This window comes from Otolemur garnettii, unplaced genomic scaffold (assembly GCF_000181295.1).
Source record: "Otolemur garnettii isolate 467f Iridium unplaced genomic scaffold, OtoGar3 scaffold00181, whole genome shotgun sequence".
Taxonomy (NCBI): Eukaryota; Metazoa; Chordata; class Mammalia; order Primates; family Galagidae; genus Otolemur; species Otolemur garnettii.
The window spans coordinates 1,442,852-1,458,104 of NW_003852576.1; the positions used below are offsets into that span (position 1 = coordinate 1,442,852).

At 44.5% G+C, this 15,253-nt stretch overlaps 1 long non-coding RNA gene across 1 annotated transcript in view; it reads left to right on the forward strand.

The window, feature by feature from the left end:
* Window positions 1-13,490: 13,490 nt before the first annotated feature.
* Window positions 13,491-15,253, forward strand: part of LOC111728721 — a 15,216-nt gene continuing 13,453 nt past the window's right edge. Inside the window, exon 1 of the long non-coding RNA XR_002775935.1 lies at window positions 13,491-13,502. This is a non-coding gene — a long non-coding RNA (uncharacterized LOC111728721). The remainder of the gene's footprint in view (window positions 13,503-15,253) is intronic.

A 15,253-nucleotide genomic window follows, 5' to 3' on the forward strand; every position in this document is an offset into this window, starting at 1 on the left:
TGTGGCAGGTGCCTGTGGTCCCAGCTACTTGGGAGGCTGAGGCAGGAGACTCACTTGAGCCCAGGAGTTGGAGGTTGCTGTGAGCTGTGAAGCCACTGCACTCTACCCAGGGGGATAGCTTTAGGCTCTGTCTCAAAAAAAAAATAAAAAATAAAAAATAAAAATAAATAAATAAAAACAAAGGCCAGGTGCAGTGGCTCACGTTTATAATCCCAACACTCCAGGAGGCTGAGGCAGGAGGATTGCTTGACCTCAGGAGTTTGAGACAGCCTGAGCAAGAGTGAGACCCCGTCTGTACTAAAAAAATGAAAAACTGAGGCAAGAAGATCGCTTGAGCCCAAGAGTTTGAAATTTGCTGTGAGCTGTGACTCCACAGCACTCTACCCAGGGTGACTAAGTGAGACTCTGTCTCAAAAATAAATAAATAAAATATAAAGTCTTTTAAAATACAGTAGAGCTGGCCAGACACATTGGCTCATGCCTGTAATCCCAGCACTCTGGAAGGCTGAGGTGGGTGGATTGCCTGAGCTCACAGGTTCAAGACCAGCCTGAGCCAGAGACCTTGTCTCTAAAACTAGCCGGGTATTGTGGCGGGCGCCTCTAGTCCCAGTTACTTGAGAGACTGAGGCAAGAGAATCACTTAAGCCCATGAGTTGGAGGTTTCTGTGAGCTATAATGTCACAGCATTCTACTGAGGGTGACAAAGTAAGACTGTTTCAAAAAAAAAAAAGTAGACCCTCCATAGTTGATCACCTCCCTACATTGACCACTCCTTAAGCTGACCTAGTTTCATAGACCGGACATGCACCACATGTATACATCAGTATAGTGGGCTTAGTTCTTTATGTTGGCCACCTCTGCATGCTGACTGGTCTGTGACAGTCCCTTGGGTGGCAACTTACAGAAGTTCTACGATGCATTAAATAAAAACCCATTTCCTTCTTTCCTTTTTTTTTGAGACAGAGTCTCACTTGCCCTCAGTAGAGTGCTTATGACGTCACAGCTCACAGCAACCTCAAACTCCTGGGCTTAAGCAATTCTCTCACCTCAGCCTCCCGAGTAGCTGGGACTACAGGCGCCTGCCACAATGTCTGGCTAGCCTGGCTATTTTTTTTTTGGTTGTAGTTGTCATTGTTGTTTGGCAGGCCTGGGCTGGATTCAAACCCGCCAGCTCCGGTGTATGTGTCTGGCGCCCCAGCTGCTGAGCTACAAGCGCCGAGCCATTTCCTTCTTTTTCTTCCTCCTCTGCCTCTCTTTGCAAACCAAGGGCCTGGTTATTCTGCTAAGGACAACTAGAGCATGACCTGTTGTGGACTTTGTCCTCGGTCTTCCTCTCTCCCTTTGTTGATTTTGCTGTGAGCTTTGGAATGGGGTCACATGGCTTCAGCCAGGGTGACAGATATCCACAGGCTATGCCACTCAACAGCCACACTGTCCAGGTCCAAGCCAAACTGGGCTGGCCACCTCACCAGCAGGGACACTCCAGGCTTACTTTCGGCATATTTTTCTTAAAGTTCATGTTGTTTCAAAGATCTCAGAATAAGCCCCAGGAAGAGGGGAAAAGTGGGAGGAGAGAGGACAATAGTTTTCTTATCCAATAATATTTTTTCTTAGCAAATTAAAAGTCATACCTGGTGGCCTTAGTACAGATTTATCTTGGTTGATGAGAACAATTTTAGTCTCAAACCAAGAGGAAGACACAGTGTTTGAACTTTTTCTGCAGAAGAGGTTCATTCATTCATTCATTCATTCATTCCCAGCTTCTTCTCTATGCCAAGCACTGTTTTAGGCACTGGAAATAAACCTGTGAATAAATCGGGAAAACTTGTCCTTGATGGAGCTTATTTACTGGGGGCAGGTGTCAATGTTGACTAGTACAGTGAAGAAAAAGTAAGCAGGATAATGGAGAAAGGTGGGGTGAAGTGTGTGTGTGTGTGGGGGGTAGACAGAGTCTTGGGAAAGGTCTCTTAACAAAGATATGTGCACACAGGCCTGGAGGAAGTGGGACAGAGAGCCCCGGGGTATCCCCAGGGAAGGCTTTCTAGGCAGAGAACAGCAAATGTGGAGACCCTAAGGCGGGGATGCTGAGGGGTAGAGGGAGGCCAGCGTGTCCAGGAATGGGGTTGCAGAGTTATGGGAGGGCAGGGCCATGTGCAGCCCTCCAGACCTTTCCCAGGGCTTTGCCTCTCCCTTAGTGAAATGGAAAGTCACCAGAGGGCCTGTGCAGAGGTGGGACACATCTGCCTGCGTTCCCAGCCTTGGCTGCACAGGGGTCTCCTGAGAACTATAAAACAAATCAGGAAGCCCGGGTCCCACCCTCAGAGATTCCAAATTCGTTGGTAAGTCCTGAGCATCCAAATTTTAAAAATTGATTTTAATGTGAAGCCAAGGTCAAGAACTACTGATGTCAAGGGCTCACTCTGCCTGTTGTGAGGAAAAGAGAGAAGTGGGGACAAGGCTGGACGTGTGGGGACAATTAGGACATGCCTGCAGTAGACTGGGGGAGGGAGAAGGGTGACTTGCGATTTCTGTTTGTCAATTTTACCCTAATAAAGATAGAGGGAAAAAAAATTGCTGAAGTTGGGGACAAGAGAGGGAGCTGGAAAGGTTTAAAAAAAAAAGAGAGAGAGAGAGGGGTTGAACTGCTCAACACTAAGATTGCAAACAGGTTGTTAGTGACAAGGTCTAATGCAGTGATTTTCAACTGGTGTGTGGTGACAAGATCTTAGATGTGTCATGAAAAATTTTAAAGATGATTAAATTATTTTTGAAAGAAGTTCAAAGCACAGTAAGTGCTTTTTCCCCTCTTTTTTGATCAACATAATTTAAGTGTGCTGCTGAAATCTAACTATAGGTTCAAGGGTGCCGTGAGACTAAAAAGTTGAAAATCACTGGTCTAAGATTTGAACATGGCAGTGAGTGAAGTGGGACAAAATCACCCAAGGAGAGAAGAAAACAGTATAAAGTAAAAAAAGTACTGAACTTGGCATCAGAAGTCCTGGGTTTGAGTCCCTGTTCAGTCACTGACCGGCTGTACAATCTTGGAGAAGGCCCAGCCCTCTACCATTCTAAGCCTCCTTTTCCCCACCTGTAAAATGTCAGTCTGTTGGGCAATGGAAGCGCCCCGTGGTGTAATATACGCGAAGCTCTTTCATAACCTGGAGAACACACTCTCTTTCTGGGAGGGATTGAAACCACTGGGAAAGGATGCAAAATAACCTTTTCATAGTTAGTGAACCAAAGCAAGAGTCAACAGAACTCCGAACTTCAGGATCTGGGACGCTGAATAAGCGGAGAGACGACCAAAGGGAAATGAAGTGGCTGAACGGGTGACTGTGAGATGCACCTGCTGCCTGTCTTCCCGGTTCTCTTTCTGTGATGAATAAGTCTAGAAGTACAGTGTTCCGTGACATTATTTCCTTTTGCAGGTGAGAAGAGTGGCTTTGATGTCCGAGAGAAGGCACAAAAACGGAGGGGAGAGAGAAGATTAAGTAATCCAATCATTCTGCAAAAGAGTGGCTGCTAGATTTAAATTGTGTTGGAAGCTGATTGTTTTAAAGGAATTTTATTTACCTTCAAATACAAACATCAGGAAAACAGGGTGGAAAAAAACAGAAGCATGGAAAGAAGGAAGCGATTGTTTTGGAATGCATTGCGGAGAAAAACATCTATCACACCTGCTAACAAGCCTATGTGATATTGAAATATATAATAATAAATATTTCAATATTTGTAAATAACATTAAAATAACAATATTTACAAATATCACATATTAATGTTAAATATTAAAATATTTAGTAATTAATTGTATTGATGTTAAAATACTTATATATTAAAATATTATCTTAATATTTATTAAAATATTTATTATATATTAAAATATTAAGATAATATTACTATTACTTTAATATTTCATATTTCATATATTTCATATTTACTGCATATTTACATATTTTCAAAATATTTCACATTTACTGCATTTGACTTTGTTCTTGCTTCTAATAACACTAATCTTTCCTGCACCCCCGTAATCTGACTTCCATCTTACATTTCACCCTTCTAACAAAAATAGGTCCTTGGGCAAGGTCAGTGGTTCACACTTACAGTCTCAGCCTTTTGAGAGTATTACCTGAGGCCAGGAGTTCAAAACCAGCCTGGGTAACAGAGAGAGACCTCACATCTACACAAAATGAAATAGCTGGATGAGGCACAGCACCTGTAGCTTAGTGAGTAAGGGTGCCGGCCACATACACCGAGGCTGCTAAACAATGACAACTGCAACCAAAAATAGCCAGGCGCCTGTAGTCCCAGCTACTTGGGAGACTGAGGCAAGAGAACCACTTAAGCCCAAGAGTTTGAGATTGCATAAGGAGACTCTGTCTCAAAAAAAAAAAAAAAATAGCTGGATGAGGTGGCACATGCCTGTAGTCCCAGTTACTAAAGAGCTTAGGAAGCTGAGAAAGGAAGTTCTCTTGAGACCAGGAATTCTAAGTTGCAGTGAGCTGTGATTGTGCTACTGCACTCCAGCTTGGGCAACAGAGCAAGACCCATCTCTAAGAAAGAAAAAAAAAGGAAAGAGATCTTCGTCTTTGCTCTGTTTTCCTGTCCAGTATTCTATTTCTTTGAGAATTGAGGTCCTACCTTGGTCTTAAAGTACACAGACTTTAAAGTCAAAGATTAAAAGTCTGAAAAACGAGTAGTGCCTATGGCTCAAAGGAGTAAGGCGCCGGCCCCATATGCCAGAGGTGGAGGGTTCAAACCCAACCCTGGCAAAAAACTGCAAAAAAAAAAAAAAAGTGAAAAATGAGGCAGGTAGATTGCCTGAGCTCAAGAGTTTGAGACCAGCCTGAGCCAGAATGAGACCCTATTGTGGGGGGCACCTGTAGTCCCAGCTACTTGGGAGGCTAAAGCAAGAGGATCACTTGAGCCCAAGAGTCTGAGGTTGCTGTGAGCTATAAAGCCATGGCACTCTACTGAGGGTGACAAAGTGAGACTCTATCTTAAAAAAAAAGTCTAAAAAAAGACAAAAATAACAATAAACATCCCCTCATTTGAAATAAAAGGATATTGGCTTGGCGCCTGTAGCTCAAGCAGCTAAGGCAAGAGAATCACTTGAACCCAAGAGTTGGAGTGAGCTGTAACGCCACAGCACTCTACCCAAGGCAACAGCTTGAGACTTTAAAAAAAAAAAGAAAGAAAGAAAGAAAAGGATATTGGAGGGTTTTGTTTGTTTGTTTTTGTTTTTTTTTGGCCAGGGCTGGGTTTGAACTTGCCACCTCCCATATATGGGGCCGGCATCCTACTCCTTTGAGCCACAGGTGCAGCCCAATATTGGAGGGTTTGAAAATAATAAATGGAAAATTGTAAGTAAGATAAACCATAAGAAAACTAGAGTAGAAATGTTAATAATAAAACAGAATTTATGATGAAAATAATCACAACAGACAAGGCAAACATTAAATGGTGGTTAAAAGAACTGTAGATCAAGAATCATAAACACTACTATTTAGCCATTAGAAAGATGGAGACTTTACATCTTTTGTATTAACCTGGATAGAGTTGGAACACATTCTTCTTAGTAAAGTGTCACAAGAATGGAGAAGCAAGAATCCAATGGACTCAATTCTAATATGAAGGCAGTAGATGATCTAATACATACCCTCATAATAGAAAAACTCAAATCAATTTAAGGTGTGGGGCAGGGGAACGAGGGAGGGGGGAGAGGATGAGGGAGAGGGAGGGGTTACAGTGCATGGCACACCTCTTAGGGACAGGACACAATTATAAGAGGGACTTTACCTATCAAATGCAAACAGCGTGATCTAATTCTTTGTACCCTCAATGAGTCTGAAACAATAAAAAAAATCATGGACACACAGGCACTTAGTAAGACAGCCTTGAAACATGTGAAGGAACAACTCACAGAGGATAGGTGTTTAAGCAGGTGAGAAGGATAGATCAAGCAGGCTTTGGTGACTGTCACACTGTGTGAAGTCATTTAGTTACCTAGGCTTGATGCAGATTGGTATTCTTGACATGAGTAACAAGAACATGATAACATCAGCCTCTAAAGACTGCTATAAGCTTTTATGTTGAATCTCACTCTCTCTCCCTGGGTATCGTGCTGCAATCTCACACTCTTGGGCTCACGCAGTCCTCATGCCTCAGCCTCCTGAGTAGCTCAAGATGTAAGTTGTGGGCCATCATGCTGGTGTCTTGCTTTGCTCAGCCCAGTCTTGAACTCCTGAGCTCACGTAATCTCAATCCTCCTGCCTTGGCCTCCCAGAGTGCTAGGCCTACAGGTGTGAGCCACTGCACCTGGCCTTGCCATAAACTTTAAATGAGATAATACATATAAATTGTCCAGTACAATGCCTGGTCCATAATTGGTTCTTTATAAATGGCTGCAATAAAAATTATCCTTTGGATCTCTCACCCTAACCCACCCATTCATCTGCTATGTTCTGGTTGGGTCTATATATATATATATATATTTATTTATTTATTTATTTTGGCAAAGGCTGAGTTTGAACCCGCCACCTTCGGCATTTGGGGCCAGCGCCCTACTCCTTTAAGCCACAGGTGCTGCCCAGGTCTGTTGATTTTGAATACAGGGTATCCTTAGCTTTTCCATTATTAAAACTCTAGAGATACAGCAAAAATCTGAGATCAAATTTAGAGAACTACAACATCTTTGTACAATTCAAAGGTGATACTCAACTGAAATGCACCCAGCAAGGCTGAAGCTTGTTTACAGCTGGACTCACCCCGGGGCCCCGGGGCGGGCCAGTGTCAGCAGTTGTCACTATGTTGCCTCTCAGCTCTAACTTACATGGCTCTGTGATGACAGAGCCAGACCCTGTAAACGTTTCTTCCCTTACAGCTGGCAGAAGTCAGGTTTCGCCCCCTAAGACACAGGCGTGACAGTGAAAGGACATAGCTGCAGAAAGAGAATCCCCTTCTAGGTTCTGGCTCCCATTAACATTACACAGCATCAGAGCCCGATAACCCACGTGCAAAAGTTCCTGCTGCGCCCTAACACCTCACTCTCCCTCCTGTGACTTTCAGCCACACTGCTCTGCCCACACCAGCTCTAACCTGTGCTCTCTAGCCAGTCTGTACCACTGGCAGGTGCCCGTCCTTGTAATGGCCAAGCCCTCTTGAAGACGTCTCCTAAGTCTTTAATTCCCTCTTGATCTGCTGTGTTCAGGCTAGAGGTAGAGGTTTCTTTCTTCTTCTTCTTCTTCTTCTTTTTTTATTGTTGAGGATTCATTGAGGGTACCAGAAACCAGGTTACACTGATTGCATTTGTTAGGTGAAGTCCCTCTTACAATTGTGCCTGGCCCCCAAAAGGTGTGGAGAGGTTTCTTTTTAATACACTTGCTATTTCTGAACCCCTAAGAAGCCTCTCTCACCCCTTTTAGTCATTAATCTGCTAGTGAACAGTTCTTTACACTAAAGATTCCCTCCTCAAATAACTGACCTGGTTTCTTTCTCCTTGCCGGAGATATATCTCATATGTTTCTCTGCTAAACTGCAATTGTTATCAAAGATGAGTTGCTGTAATTATTCCTCCAAGTAGCCCCATCTGTCTCTTACCCCCTGAAGGAGAATCCTTGCCAGCTCAATTTCCTAGATCTTTCATGCCCAGGAAGAGTAAGGAGGACAGGTAGAAATAGGCCAGGTCTGAGCAGTGAGATGAAAGGGTAAGAGAGGCTAAGTTGATCTCGTAACAGCAAGCCAGCTGGGAGAGAGAGAGAGACGGAGAGGAGAAGGAAAACATCACAGGCAGAGTGCGGGAGGGAGTTTGGATTTGAGAAATCTGATGGGGACTATGAATTGTCCTTTTGTGGATGTTCTTTGTGAGATATGAGTAAAGATTGAAATCCGGCGTTTATTTTGGTTGCAGGAACGTGCTTCCTCATCTGTGCCTCAATGCAGAGGCTTGGTCACTTGGCACCTGGCAAAAGCCAGGTGTTTACCAATTAGTCTTTTATGTTGGAGAAAACTCTTAATTTGCTCACATTTTTGTTTTCTGATGTCCAAGCATTAATATTATAAATAAGCAATTTTGAAAATTCCATAGGTATTTGTTTTCAACTATATAAAGAAGCATTCACTTCCTACAAATGCCCTCTGGATGGCTCTGGAAAACTCCTTCCTTTGGACTAAACTGATTTTTGAAAAAAAGGATAAGTATTTAACTGGACATCGCACAATGTGAAGAACACCAGCTTTAATTGTTGCATGTGGGGGCTATATTCTCAAAAATAAGCTCTTGGCTGGGTGCCCATAGCACAGTTGTTATGGCGCTGGCCACATACACTGAGGCTGATGGGTTCAAACCTGGCCTGGGCCAGCTAAACAATGACAACTGCAACAAAAAAATAGCCGGGCATTGTGGCGGGCGCCTGTAGTCCCAGCTACTTGGGAGACTGAGACAAGAGAATCTCTTGAGCCCAAAAGTCTGAGGTCGCTGTGAGCTGTGACGCCATGGCACTCTACCAAGAGCAACATAGGCTCTGTCTCAAAAAAAAAGGAAGAAGCACTAGAAATTAATCTGAAATTTAAAATCAGAAATTAATAAAAATTATTACTTATAATGGGAAGAAGGGATGAGGAGAGGGGACAGGAATGGAAGTGAGCATTACACAAATAAAATTAAATTAAATTAAAAACAAGAGCATCAGACACAGAGTCAGGTAGATGTAGGTTCAAATTCCAGTTCTGCCGCTGACCACCACGTGACCTTGGAAAACTCCTTAATCTCTCTTGGTCTCAGTTCCATTACTAAAATGCACAGGGTTGTTGGGAATATACAATGAGATAACACCTGCTGAAAGTCTTAGCCCAGTGCCTGGTAAATAATAAATGCCTGTAAGTGATAGCTACAGTTAGTATTGGCTCGGCATGCAAGAACCATGACCGTGTGAACCGTATTAAGATTCTTAAGCTTTGCAACCAAGCCCTTGGTGTTTTTCTAGTCCTCCTTGTTTGTTTTTCTAGAATTCTTAAGAAGAGAACCCTTCAAAGAATAAAGATATGTGTTTATCCTTGGGGACAGCTAGAATGAGATCTTACTTTGCAGCCATATTGGGGTAGAATGGAGGGACAATGAGAACTCCAAGACCTGGGGAGGGGGCAACTTTCAAGAGGAAATAGGAATAGGATGAGTCCCGAGGGCTTGTTGCAAAGAAGGAAAAAGGAGCCCAAGGCCTGAGCCCCAGAAAATAGCTCAAGAGAAGATGAGAGGGTATTTCCCCACCCCCACCGTGCGCGCTTCCCTTCTGCCTCTCTCATGATCAGGGCAGAGCAGGGAGAAGAGTATTTCTCTGCAACTTCCTAATCCCAGGGTGGCCTTCCTTGTTCCAATCAGGAAACAAGGTCAAGTCAAACTCCCTTTCCCAGTCAATGCTTCATTGTTTATGGAACTGAGGAAGTCCTTGGTGCAGATTTTATAATCCAGACCAGACCAGACCTTTAGCATATAATGTCACTTTTTAAAAGGAGTCAAAGCCCCTTTTCTTCCTGACATTTCAAAGTCCAAGTAAACCCAGTCACTTCCAAGCATTCTGTCCCTTGGCTACCTCTTTGAAACCTTCAACTTGAACACAGGGAGAGCAGCAGGGCTGCACCATTAACACCATCCAGCCGGATCTCTCTCCCAGTTTCATACAAGGCGGCTTCTCCCAGAATGTGTTCTGTTGTGAACTGTTTAAAACCCTCTATCATATGTGTTCTTACATCTTCTGCCTTGTAAGATTCACAGTTGAAGTGAGTGCTGGCTTCTAAAACTTCTTGGCTTTCCTGCTGTAGGTGAGAAATGGCGTCTGTACAGGTATCGGGCAGGGATCTGTGGTTGGATGCCGGCCAAAATGGCAGGAAAGGAATTGATGGAAAGGTTGCTCATAGAATCAGTGAGAAGGCATGAGCCGCAGGCTTAGAAACCAGCTCCTCCATTCTATCTCAAAATGGCCACAGAGTAAGAGCTCACTCTAGCTGTCCCCAAGGACGACTATGTATCTTTATTCTTTTAAGGGCTGTCTTCCTAAGAATTCCAGAAAAACAAACTAGGAGACTAGAAAAATACAAAGGGATTAGTTGCAAAGCTTAAGAATCCTTTTTTTTTTTTTTTGAGATAGAGTCTCACTCTATCACCCTGGGTAGAGTGCCACGGTGTCATCATAGCTCATAGCAACCTCAAATCCTGGGCTCAAGTGATCCTTTGGGGGTTTTTTTGGTTTTTTCTTTTTTGCTGTTGTTGTTGTTGTCGTCGTTGTTGTTTTAGAGACAGAGTCTCATTTTGCCACTCTCGGTAGAGTGCCATGGCGTCATAGCTTGCAGCAACCTCAAACTCTTGGGCTCAAGTGATTCTCTTGCCTCAGCCTCCCAAGTAGCTGAAACTACAGGTGCCTGCCACTATGCCCTTCCAGTTGTTCTATTTTTAGTAGATATGTGGTCTGGCTCTTGCTCAGGCTGGTCTCAAATTCCTGAGCTCAACCAATCACCTGCCTCAGCCTCCCATAGTACTAGGATTATAGGTGTGAGCCACCATGCCCAGCCTTACAAATTTTATACGGTTCACGTAGTTATGGTTCTTGTAGTGTGGCCAGGATATCACTACCCTTGCCAACCAAGGTCCCCATCCTTGGACACTAATCTTAATGTTAGACACCTTTGGCCACCACTGTGGATCTAATATCGCTGTTCCTATGATTTTGCATGGTTCAGAATCCTGGATGGTGGTGCCCTTGAACCTGTATGGTCTCTTTGGCAACCAAGGACAAGAGGGCAAGAATTTTATCTCTTAGCTTCTGTACTATATATGTGTTGGCTCACAAGCAGAAGAGTCAGCATAATTACACTGGGTTCCCTTGCCTCTGGTTAATTCTTAAGGTCCTGGTACCAGAAGAATGCCTGACTCACACTGGGGGGTTGCTCAAAATTAGGAAGGGGATTTAGATGCCGGGCAGCAAGGAATGAAAAAAGAATGTCCACAGAAAAGCCAGAAACTCGGACAGTGTTTGTAGTCCAAAGCCTGCCACTCCGCTCTCACCCAGCATCTCACCTCTGGGGGTCGGGCCTGCCACAGCCCCGTCAAGCTCCGGCACCTAAGCAGGTGCATATGCTGCCTTCCGGGGTCTGGCGTTCTGCCAGCCGTTGCTCAACCCGAGCTCTGTTGTTTTAACATTTGGCCTCCATCTCCAGGACTACTTCTGGCTGCAGTTCTTGGAGTCAAGTTTCCTCTCACAAAGCTGCATGTTGCCAGCTAAGCCAATCACGGGTTTTGGGACTTGGACAGAAATGACCTTTTTTTTCCACCCCCACTTCTTGGCTCTCCAAACCCTGAATGCGAAAAAAGTGCTAGATTGAAGCTACGAGATGCAGATTTGTGAACTGTAGACTTGGGTGAGTAATCTGACTTGAGGAGCCTCGGTTTCCTCATCTAGAGACCTGGAGGTGGTGGCTGCAAAGATTTCTTGAGCTGCTGAATCTCAGTGATCATGATTCTAACAGGAGTCGGTGTCCTCATCTAGAGACCGGGAGGTGGTGGCTGCAAAGATTTCTTGAGCTGCTGAATCTCAGTGATCGTGATTCTAACAGGAGTCTTTGTCCTCAGCTCTACTTCTCGGGTTCCTGGCTCCTCTGACTCTCCTGCTCCTGATTCTGGTCTATGTCATTTCTGTCTCTTTTGTTCTTTTTAACATGCTAGTTACAGAGCTACTGTTAAAATGGAAATTTTCCCTTCTTGGCTTAAGAGTCCTCCCACTCAATAGCATGCATACATTGCCCTGAATCACTCAGCCTACAGAGTCTGATTTTTCTGGGGTCATAAGAGCACAGAAGAAGGGCGGGCCCTCAGCATCTGATCTTTGCCCTACAGTGTGGGAGTCAAACATCCTAGTCATTTTCTGAGTAAAAACCCGGATGGTCTTGGTTACATGATGCTCTTTGTTGACAACACAGACTGCCACTTCAGAATGGCGTCTTTGCCCCAGAAGGAGAAAAAACACATAAAGTGATCTTTTGGTATTTTATATACCAGAGGATCCTCTTACAGGTTTTTCCACCCTGCCTTTCCTGTATTCTTTTTGGGTTCATTAAAAATAGTGGCAGCCGCCATTTACTCACAAGTTGTTAGGTACCAGGCCCTGAGCTAGGTGCTGGATCTGTTGTCTCACGTGACTCTTTTCTCAGGAATCCTGCCTCGCAGGCCCCATGGAAAGATTTTCTTCTTCCCAGAAGCCTCCCACCATTTCCAGAGCATCAGGAGCCTTGCCATGATGAATTTCACAGACACTGTGTAGAACCAAAGACTTCTTGGTCCCGTAATATTCTGGCTCTCGTAGACACCACCATGCTGCATGTGGCCCAGGCGGAACTCAGGCTCCTGAGGGCACACACTGGGAAGATGGTGCTAACATAGCTCCTGAGCTTTCTCGAGATTAGGAGAACAGGAGTGTGATCTGAAAGGGATTTGCGAGGCCTCTGATTTTATCCCTCCTATTCCAAATCCCTATGGTGACATGTCTAGCCCTCTCATACTACTCAAAAACACTCCCCATTTCAGTTTTTTAAATTTTATTTTCTTTTTCCTTTTTATTTGTAGCTCCTCATCAGTCAACTTGATTCCATTTCTGTTCAAATCAGGGAATAATTAGTTACAATCTTTGAAATATTAATTTCCTTCCTTCTTTCTTTTTCCCTTCTTTAAAAAGAACATGAACTGGGCAGTGCCTGTGGCTCATAGGAGTAGGGTGCTGGCCCCATATGCTGGAGGTGGTGGGTTCAAGCCCAGCCCCAGCCAAAAACTGCAAAAAAAAAAAAAAGAACACGAAACAAAAGCTCTGGGGGATTCTCCCTGCCCATCAAGAAGCACACAAACTAATGCCATGGGATAATAATTGGGGAGATTAATGTGCTTTTCTTTTTTGATTTTTCCCTAGTGGCAGAGGAACCCTTGCATCTTGGGAGGGAAAGGAAGTGATCAGAATGGTTCCCAAAGGAATTCAAAGAGAAAGAGAGTCAGTGTTCAGTTCCTGACATGGACACTTGCATTTCACAGTGAGAGAATGACTTGAATGCTAGGTCTGGAGTGAAACGGTTTTTCTGAATCACTTCAGCTCCCTGCTGGTTGAGATCATGGAGTTTCTCCTGGAAGACAGAGAAGATAATTGTGTTCAGGGTTAGGTTGAGCTGCAATTCTGTTGTCAGGAATAAGGAAATCATCAAGCAGAGGAGGTGACTGAATCTGCTGCCTCTGCTTGTCCTGGGGGACTATGGGAAGAGGAAGCCAGGACAGGAAGCTACGAGGAAGGGAAGTGTGAGTTGTGTGCTCTGATGTCCCTCTGAAGGGCTTGCTCTATTGCTGAGAGGCACAGGGAAGACAGGGCTATGCTCCCTCTTCACGACTCTGGAAGGAGCAATCTGGAGGCAGGATGTAAGTTCTGGAGACCTAAAGTGAGAAGGTAGGTGGTCAACATGGAATAAACAACAGGCAGTGAGAGGGGCCACCCCATGGTCCCATCTGAGGTCCACTTGACCCAGGGTTTTCCCATTCAGGGCTGGACAAGGACCCCTGTTGTCCAGGCCTAAGCAAACAGACCTTTTCTTTCTGAACTGCACTCTCTTAATACAAGCAAGAGAGGAGAAAAGCAGTTTCCCCAGTACTTCATGTAGGTTGGGCTTCTTCTGGAGTGAACTCCCTGCCATGTTGCCCAGAGCTGGAAGGGACTACATTCATATGTTAATACACTCATCCATTTGCTAATCAACATTGACACCTGCCAAGTCCTGGCCAAAGGTAATTCTCAAGATCTCCCTACTTACAAAAACAGTATATAGCCCCTAGACAGAAAGACCTACAGGGGCACTCCCACTTGGGGCTCCCCCCTCTGCTAGAGGCTCTGGTGCCTTTCATTCCTTCTATTCCTTTCTATCTAATAAATTCTATCTTATCACTGATCTCTGTGGTCCTTCATTCTTCAAATCTCCCAGATCAAGGACCTACTGCAGAAATAAATTCCATCAACACAGTGAGATAGCCCTGATGTCTACTGCCTAAGGAAGGCAGAGGGAGAATGGGCAGAGCTCTGATGGATCCTTTGCTCCAGAAGGAGCTGAAGTAAGGTGAAGGGTCAGAGGTGGGAGGATAAGGGCTGACCAGTGATAGCCACTGAACCCCTAGGGTTGAGCACCCTCAGCTGCTCCCCAAGCACCTGTTCAAGGCCGAGGTGCCTTCTTGCTCCCTGACAACACCATGGGCCATAGAGACTCAGATACCTTTTGAGGGAGGGAGAAGCCAATAGAAGGAACCCTGAGCAGGATCCAAAAGGGACCAATTAAACTATTGATTTGGACTAAACTTTAAGTTGGCCTGGACATTTAGTTACATTTCTTCTCTGTGCCTAGCAAACAGCAACAAATAAGATGACAACACACGCAAAAATATTTTCCCTGCACATCCGAGTTGTATGATGAGCGTATTTGGGTCACCCCAGATTTTAATAAGAGAAAAGCAGCCTTTTCTATTTCAGGATGATTTAGTGGTTTCAGTTCTTTTAATGTTTCTTCTTATTCTTGGTTCTAGTTGCTACCTTCAGGATAGTTCTCATACTTTTATACCCCTCTGAAATTTTAGTCTACATTCCCTTCTTCCTCCTCAACATCAGCAACAAGAAGAAGCAGGGAGGCCTTACTGTTGCGGGGCTGGATTCCGACCTTCACACCTCAAAATGCCACTGTGTGTAGAGACAGGGCCCATGAACGGGTTGTTAGGTTAAAATGAGGCATGAGGATGGACCCGAATCCAAACTGACTAGCATCCTTCTAAGAAGGCACGGGGACAGCAGGGATGCAGGTGCACAGAGGAAAGGTGGCCGTCTGCAAGTCAAGGACAAAGGCCTCAGAAGAATCCAACCTCTCATGCCTTAATCCCAGACTTCTAGCCTCCAGAACTGTGTGAGAATAAATTTCTGTTCTTTAAGCCACCCAATTACATGCAGTATTTTGTTATGGAATACACTCAAACTTCTTTTGTCTTTTAACTCAGATAACAGAATTGTGCAATTAAGTGTGCCCCTGCTTAATGAGAGCCACATTTGGAGGGCATTGTGGGCACACTTTTTATAGAAATGGGACATCATTCTACAAGGCCCATGCTCCTGTTCGGAAGTCTTTGCTGATGTATTGTCATCGTTTGGCAAAAAGTGTGGTCATGGCAGGAAGGACCAGCGAGCGAGCTATTAAATA